This window comes from Bemisia tabaci, chromosome 5 (assembly GCF_918797505.1).
Source record: "Bemisia tabaci chromosome 5, PGI_BMITA_v3".
Taxonomy (NCBI): domain Eukaryota; kingdom Metazoa; phylum Arthropoda; class Insecta; order Hemiptera; family Aleyrodidae; genus Bemisia; species Bemisia tabaci.
The window spans coordinates 25,431,110-25,440,417 of NC_092797.1; the positions used below are offsets into that span (position 1 = coordinate 25,431,110).

Here is a 9,308-nt window from a genome sequence, read left to right on the forward strand (position 1 = left end):
ACGTTGCGATCAGTCGGAGAATTGAAATAAAAGGACTGCCACCCCCTTAAAGTGCGGAAACATCCAAAACACCCCCGCTGCCCCCCTCATTTTTCGTTGCGGAGCGGGTAAATACCGGGAAAATCGCCAGAAATGATGCCCCGGTTCTTACCAGCTCTGCAACGAAAAATGAGGGGGGCAGCGGGGGTGTTTTGGATGTTTCCGCACTTTAAGAGGGTGGCAGTCCTTTTATTTCAATTCTCCGACTGATCGCAACGTTTCAAGGGTCCTCCTCAAGTTGGACATTAGTTTCGGGCATTATTTGTAGTGAATTTCCCGGTTTTTACCCGCTCTGCAACCAAAAATGAGGGGGGGCAGGGGGCTAAGAGTTTTGAAAACTCACTTTAAAGTCGCAGGCTGCGTTTGCGTTAGCATTGGCAAGAAGTTCCACTCGGATTTGATACTAAGTTAGAAGCTCTTCTGTGACTTTTCGCATTTTAATTCAATGTTTCATTGTAACAGGCCCATCCCCCCCTACGGGGGGGCTGTGGTGGCCCGGGGGCAATATGAAGACTTCGGTATCAGACTTGGGGTATTCGAGGACTCTTTGAAAAGAGAAACGGTATGTCCAAGAGCCGCCGAAGCTACTCTAAAAAATGAAGGTACGGACCCTCTAAATAACCTTTGGACCCCCCTAACTTTTGACAGGGGGGTCAGATCGACTTCCGGTTTGCGCCAAAAATTTTCTTTTTTCATGCTCTTTTTAACGATGTATCACATGATGGGGGTTGCCATTTGAAATTTTTGAGTTGCCCCCCGCCCCCCCTCCCCCTGGGGGGGTGAAGAACTGAAAAGTACCTCAAAAAGTTTCCCCCTCGATATGAGGAAGGACGCCACAAACCGCAAATCGATATCATAATTAGAACTAAAGTTATGGCCAGTGGTGCGTAACTTTTGAATAACCCTGTATAAAAAAAGGTGTCCCTTCAGAAGTAGAGAAAACATACCTACTTGGTTTTTAAGACTTTACATAGTGTAGTGAGACGCAACATCGCAAGATTCTACATAGTGAGAGGCAACATTGATGAACAGTCGGTCTAAATTGTGAATGGGTGATGAAATAGATAGCATAGATGTGCCTATTTGCTCACTTCTCTACATTACTGTTGAGTTTCTCTCGGTGAAATCTCTTGATTACTCAAATTGCACAGGAAAATCGTGACTGAATAGATCATGAATATTCAGTTGTCATTGCATTAAAATTGGTTTGGAAATTTATATATTCTCATTTATATACTCATTATGTAACAAATATTTTTTATCTAAAATTAATTTTCCTCATTTCTTGATCCTTTGTTTCAGGGTGGGCGCAAACGCTGATTGCTGTAAGCGCTGTAAGCTTGTATATTTGTATTCTGTTCAACACTCTTTCTTGTTCAACACTTTCCGCGTGGCCGATCCGAGAGGCAACGGACGACATGTTTGCAGCCCCAACATAATGCGTTCGAGACTTCACGAGTAGCTTGATCCAGCAAAACCCTATTTTGTTCGAAAGGACAAAAATCACACAGAAACTCCAGTTGAAATGTACTTCGTGCAATGTCTTGAGGGAAATTCCATCCGTCGAAAACATACTGCCTCTGCCCATTGAAGGGGAGAAAAAATGATTTCCGAACTTATCGACAGCCTTGCAGAGTGGTCCCAACCGTCAGATGATGACCCTGCCTGCTCTGATGATATCGAGAATAGGGCTTGTCCAGGAAAGTGTGTCTCTCGGACACTCATACGAAATCCAAGCGATCTAATCATTGTGCAAATCAACCGCGCAAAGGAGATCAGCAGACGCATTTAAATCAAAGACTCCGAGTTCCGGATGGTGAATTTACCGTCGAAGAAGCTCACTTTCAGCGAGTCTGATCATTATAAATTGCACGCCGATGTAAAGCATCAAGGAGAAGATGAGCATTCCGGTCATTACACGGCAGTTGTCCGTGAAAACTTCTCTCCGCGGCAATTACGCCAGATTGGGATCGACTCTTTATTCAATCATCTAATGAAAAAAGAGTTGTCCACGATGTGTATTTCGCTGGAGATGGGAGCCTCGATGAAAGAGGCCTTTTTAAAATGTTACACGAAACACCCAAAATACAACAAATAGCCTCATCGCCACACACGGCCAACATGTCCACTGCGTCCACCTCTGCAATTTCAGAAAATCGACCTGCAATTGCGGCGTCTCCGACCGAATCCGACAGCGATTCGGAGGACGCCGTGTTCGCAAGGGATTCCAAAAAAAATCGTTCGACCCAAAACGATGGGATAATCTGCCAGAATATTTCTTATCGAAAAAAAAACGAAAACTTATCAGTTCATCAGTCGTGTTTTCTCGGGCGTTGAAGAGGGTGTCAGAGGCGATAGCCCAGTCCCTCCCCCAGTTTCGACAGTGCCGACTCGGTTGGTTGAGTGATCGTCGGATCGTGTTCTTGTTGAGCGCGCTATGCTATAATAGCGGGCTCATTGGAATACCCCTCAAGGCGGCCGGTGAATCTAGATGCTAGTCCCATTGCATCCTGGGTTATTTTAAAGCCTCCTCGTGGCGGGAGCGTAGTTGAATTTTCGCATCGTTATAATTAAATGTGGAGACCGTATAGGGTACTGGTAACTGGTAACTGTTGTAAATACTGAAGAACCATCAACTGCTAAGAGGTAATTATTCGCTTTACAATCCTGAACTAATTGACCCTTTCTTCTCAAAAAGTAAGTCTGAATACTTGAATACCATCCTAAGTCGGCAGGTTTTCATTAAAGACAACCAAAATAATTACGTTCAAATGTAATCTCGTTAGTCACATAATCCAATCGACGGACATAGAATGAACCAATAATTACATGCAGTTAGTACTATGTCCAATTTCTTCACCTATTTTACCTCATCTTTTGCAGAGGGTGCCGAAAATCAATTGTGCCAGTAAAAGGAGAATCAAACGAAGCCTCATCAAAGGAAGAAAAAGGCAATCCATACATAACAAAGAGCAAAGGTACTGACAGTAAAGAGACAGTGAAAATAAATACTGAACCATCATCAGCTACTAAGAGGTAATTACTCATTTCACACTCCTGAAGTAATAGACCCTATCTTCTGAAGGAATATGATTTAATACGTGTATATAATTAAAAGTTTGTAAGTTTTCATTAAAGTCAACCAACATATATCCTTATAGATGTAACTGGTTACTTATATCATACAGTTAACGGACATGAAATGACCCAATAAAAAATGCAGCTAGCATTATTTCTGATTTTTACCTCTCTTTTTTTTCCCCATCTTTTTTGCAGAAGCCACCAAGAATCGAATAAGCCCAAAAAAGGAGAATTAAAGAGAGTCTTATCTACCCAAGACAAAGGCGGACTTACCATAACGAAACGCAAGTGTACGGATACAAATATACATCATTCTACAGTGATTACTATCCTATTTATGTCCAGTTAGCATTTCAATAATTATTCTCAGTAGATTAGTACCCAATCGCAAATAGCAAATTGGCATGACAATTATGAATTGACCTCTCAATTTAGTACAAAGAACTTCAGATTTTTCCTAACAATTTGCAAGATTCTTGGAGCATTTGGTCATTAAATGACAATTTTAAATGCAGAATATTTACAAAACTTTCCCATGAAGGAAGTAGCCATATTGTTACCTTCAACGATACTTGTAATTATGATAAGCATGTTGATTTCTTCATTGTCTACTTATAACCGATATGTGTCAAACATTAAATTGATACCTTCAAATTCTCAACGAAGTTCTTTCATTCAATTCACAATTACCAGTTGCTTCATAAGTACTACTATATCCATAGGTACAACAGGAATTTGACGTCAATGTTGAGTATGCAATATATATTCCATCCGTGAGGTATTAATATATATAAGCCACAATTTTTCGAAGAAGGATCAGCCTGAATATGATAAAACAGATATATTCTTACGGCGCGCTCTTCCAACACCAAGTGTTGGGTTTTTCAGCTTGTTCCTTTTGAGCGTCCTAAAATTTTGAGAAGTTAGAGGTTGGAAGAGTTACATTTACGTTCGGAGTTGTGAAGTTTTCGTGTATGTTAGACTAAGTTTTTCGAGCCCTATTTATGTGGTCATAGACTAAATTAGCTAAGGCTATTCTCCTTGAAGCTCAGGTGTTGTGCTTATGTATTTTTCAAAATTAAATAAATTTGAGTGGCCTTTTTTGTTACTTCTGTGTTCGGCGTCCGTTTGATATTCTTTCGGCTACATCTACCCTCCCCCTCCAATTTTGGAGTTCTCCGCGGAATCCAAGCAGAAACCTATACGAAATTAACGTCAATTCTTCGTGGAAAAGAAAATGTGCCAAGATCAGGTGTTGCTGACCGTTTGCAAAAAAATACAACAGCTATGGAGAACCTACGAGGCGGGTCCTAAAACGCACGAAAGTCGATTCCAATATATTAAAAAACTTGGATACTTGCACCAAGCAAAAAAAATTTAAGTTCACTGAAAAACGATCATCGCTACGTATGCAGATGATACCAATTGAGGAGCATTCCGGAAAAGGGGCACATACGCGTATAAGCCCTTTTTCCGGAAATGGCAGAAACGGATTCCTCGCATCCTAATGTACCAATGTCCCGAGTTTCAGCTTAATTGATCAATTTTTGGAGCTAAGAGACCAAGTTTCGTGAGGCTAAGTCAGGCGTATTTCATGTTTTCGCCCCTGTGTACGGTCGCCGCGACGCGACGTTGAGGAGATAGCGCGTAGGGCGCAGGCAGGCAGGTGATGGGTACTGATATAAGTAAGGATCCCTCATTACAGATGCATCGCACTGATTCTACTAATCAATGCAATATCATCGGGTTGCAGTGATTGTCTACGCGTTTTACCGGTGACACGTGAAATTCTGTAATTATTAATAATTCAATTTTTTGTCTACGCGTTTTACTTGAGACACGTGAAATTCTGTAATTATTAATAATTCAATTTTTAATGGTCTCTTGTGGGTTTAATTTTTCGATTTTTTCGCGTGTTTTGCTGTCTTTTTTATTAACGATGATCGAAGATGATCCACCCGCACGTTCACGATCGAAATTATGATTTCTTTTCGTTTAGAAACTCGTTAAAGTCTTGAAAATTTAGCTTTGAAAGCCAAAACCTATAACCACCGGTCCATTTCCGGAAAAAGGGCACATAACGGAAAATTTTAAAAAATTCCTCCCACAACACTGAAAGAAGTGTAAGTTTTACCAATGGTCGTTATTCATTCTAGGGTGTATGTGTATGGACGTTGATATGGGTGCCCCATTTCCGATGTATGTCATCATCAGCGCCAAGAAAGTAGGAATGAAAACTTTAAATGCGTTTTTCTCACAACTTGTTTTTTCGGTATGTGCCCATTTCCCGGAAAGCTCCTCAATTGTATTTAGCAAATGGGTGGTTGATATACGAGGATTAAGAATAAACAAGTGGTACGGAATATAACAAAATAATATGAACTGTGCAAAACGATAATCCGGGTATCGGAACTTGGCTGTTTTTGAAAACGCCTTCAAATGCGGCGTGATACCTCACGCATTCCGGAGAGTTCAAATAGTTGTATCATTGCGCCGTAAGAATGTGACGGAAGATTAAAATGGAAATAGCCTACATGCACGCTGGCCTTTTCGATTTCCTTTGACATTTTTGCAGTGGTGATTGCAAAGCTGAATTGCGCTCCAGCTAGAATTGTATTTCGCAAATGGGTGGTTTTTATACGAGGATGTTGAGATTGGAGTAAGACCAATCGTGTGTTTATTAAAACAACTATGCTGAAATTCATAACATTCGGTATACAGTTTGCTTTTCTAGGTGTGGTCGGGGCCAGTCGTCGTCGGTCTCTCTGTAATGTAACTTTATCATCTCTATACAACATGCTTTATGCATTTATCTTCGGAGTTTGTTTCTTGTATGTTTGTCTTATAAAATCAAAGGGTTAGGGGTCCAGAAATTCGCGTAGGGTGCCTTAGCGTGATTCTCATCAGTGTTTTTATGGTAGCGATCTACTTCATCGTGAAGTCATTATTTAACGAATTTAGACTGGCAGTTAACGCTATGTCGTTTTGAAAGTGCGCGTGAATTAAGTATGACTGGAATTCCGAAAGAGTGGTTAAACATTGAAACAAAAGAAATGGGTGGTTCTTCGTCAAAAGAAGATAAAAGCCAGACGGTAGTGGTATCGGGACAAGCTAACATAAATTTTAACCATGACCAAGCCCAATGGTGGGTCATCTCGGCAATTTTATTCATTGTAGTGACAACAATTTTAGCCTTAGCGATAAGGTATGTGAGGAAAATTATGCAAGCGAATAAGACGATGAAACGAGAAATCGCGTGACTCCGAGCCTCGCGTGGAAATTAAGTGCGATACATGTAACGGACAATCGAATGAGTTTAACGGGACTTATCAACATTTTTTTTTTTGAGTTTAACGAGACTCGTAATTCAACAAAAACCCTTCTGAGCTTAACGCAGCTCATGAAAGTACAACTAATTTTACAAAGAGTTTAACGTGACTCTTACATGTTTTGATTATTGATAAGTGTAACGCAAATAATAAAAATGACAGATAACAACAACAGTGAATTGAACCGGGTAACGAGGTCGAAGAATAAAGAAAATTATCAACTATGGGACTTCGAAATACAAATACATTTCGAATCCAGTAATATACTCAACGTAGTAAACGGAAGCACAAAGAAACCGATACAAGGTGCAACAGAAGAGAATATAGTCTTTGAGGTAAGACTAGCGGAGTGGAATAAACGCGATGCGATGGGAAGAAAATTCATAGTATCAACGGTGGACAAGAGTATCCTGATACACCTAATGACCCTAACGACAGCGCATGATATGTTCATCAAACTTCATGGGTTTTAAGCCCTGATGTTTCTAATTGGTCTGGTTCGATGCGAAGTTCAACCTCTGCTTCCTTTCCAGGAAAATCAAGCGCTCTCCTTTTTCCTATCATTGATTCAAATCCTAGCGATTTCTCATGTGTTTACACGACGCTTCTTTTTATCGAGGTAGAGTCAAGAAAATTTAAAGTGGATCCTGTGTTAACTTTCGATCAGCCACTTTACTGGAAAGCTAAAACCATAATTGAAAACGAGCCGATTGACAGTCCACCAAAAAATATTGTTTTGCGACTCGGTGGCTTTCATACGATTATGAGTTACCTCGGTTGTATTGGTTACTTCATGGAGTCATTTGGAATCAGTGAAATACTTTCAGAAATTTACGGTAGCAACACCGTCGCCAAAATTTTGAACGGCCAGTGTCTCTCGTGCTATCCAAGCTTTTATGCTACTGGACGCTGCCTTGAATTACTTTCTAATTAGAGAGACCTTTGGATCTCCGTTCAAAAGTGACCAAAATGACGATGAATTTGTCTTGGATCTGGACAATCAGACCCTGCAAGATGTGACAATATTATTGACCGGGCTCAGTGAAAAATCACTGTCAGCAGAAGAGATTTGCAACTCAGATGTTTGGCCTGACATTGTGAATATGCTGAAGAATGTCAAGGAATCAGTTATTAATTCGTCCCAAAACGCTAAGTTGTGGTGCCAATTTATGGACATGATGGACCTTCTCAGAACTTTCTTACGCGCCGAAAGGACCGGTGATTGGACTTTACACTTGCATACTTTACGTTTAATGCTTCCATACTTTGCAGCTGCAGGTCATTTCCTGTACTGCAAATCTATTAGACTATACCTGCAAGACATGCATGAACTTAGACAAAGCCATAAATCTATACATAATTTTATGAGCGGTTTCCATGTAGGGCGGAGATCCGATCGATTTTGGAGCAGCTTGTCTGCAGATCTCCTTATCAAGCAAATCTTGATGAAAAATATCAAAAGTTTAGGAGGACTAACACGTGGAGCTGGTTTTTCTGAAGCTAGACGATTGATTTGGCTTCTAGGAATGCCTGCTTGCGCTGATGTCAATGCTGCAATGATCTCCCTCTTACGGCTGGATATAAATGATTCAAAGATACACAAAGACTGCACTCTAGCGCACCGAAACAGAGACTTAAATGACGTCCGAAAGTTAATTAGATTGATGCAGCATTTAGCGCCATTTCAGGCAAGTAAGACTTAAAAAAAATCTAGTCACAGGAAGGAATGTTCCCGCTATTAAGACATATCAGCTGGAACGGTCTGGGCCACGGTAGTGAACGAAAAGAAAAAGTGGTATTGCATTGCAGTCAGAAAAAGTTGGTTGATCAGTCCAATCCCTGTATTTTAGTGATCTAATTCTTTGTAACCTTTTGTTTTCCCGAAAAAAAAGAAGCTTTTCATACTCTCTGAAAACTGAGTTCTTTATTGGTGTTCTTCACCCAGAATAGAGCAAAACGCCATTTCCCACCCAGTCTAGTTGCCCATCGCAACAAGAGGGATCGGCTTTGCGGCTGTCCATTACTTTCCTAACGCCACGTTTAGTAATAGAATCAATCATGGATCAATCGACACACACACGTGTTATCGTGTATACCTGGCGCTGTTCGAAATTCGGATGCGACGACTGAATTCTGAGAAACCGCTTGCCGACAGGTACATTGGCCAAGTCGTCTTACGTTCCGCTGATCGATCAAACGTAGTGTACTCACTGACATCCGCACCAGAGTATGATTCCCTGATCTTAACCCAGATTGGTATTGTCCGTACCAATGAGAACATGATGCACTTCCCAGGATAGAGCAAAACGCCATTACCCACCTAGTCCAGTTGCCCATCGCAACAAGAGAGATTGGCTTTGCGGTTGCCCATTACTTTTCTAACACCACGTTCATTAATAAAATCAATTATGGATCATTCGACATACACACGTATTATCGTGTATACCTGGCGCTGTTCGAAATTCGGATGCGACAATTAAACTCTGAGAAACCGCTTGCCGACAGGTACATCGGCCAAGTCGTCTTACTTTCCGCTGATCTATCGAACGTGATCTATTCGCTGACACAATTATATAGACTTAAAACTTTTTTTGGCAAAACCGATTACTTACTTATTTACTATTCACGATGGCCATAAGTAAATAAGTAAGTAATCGGTTTTGCCAAAAAAAGTTTTAAGTCTATATAATTGTGTGTAGTGCCGATAAAATTTTACAAGTGCAATATGCAACAATATAGTGGTATTCGCTGACATCCGCACCAGAGTATGTTTCCTTGATCTTAACCCAAATTGGTATTGTCCGTACCAATGAGAAGGTTTATTCTCCGAGCATTGCGCCGCTACGTCATGATAGAGAG

General features: G+C 40.7%; 1 non-coding gene across 1 annotated transcript; it reads left to right on the forward strand.

The window, feature by feature from the left end:
* Positions 1–969: 969 nt before the first annotated feature.
* Positions 970–9,009, forward strand: LOC109034000 (uncharacterized). The gene is made up of 3 exons (XR_011899892.1): positions 970–2,685; positions 2,923–3,075; positions 3,316–9,009. It is a non-coding gene; the product is annotated as an uncharacterized protein (transcript).
* Positions 9,010–9,308: the final 299 nt, after the last annotated feature.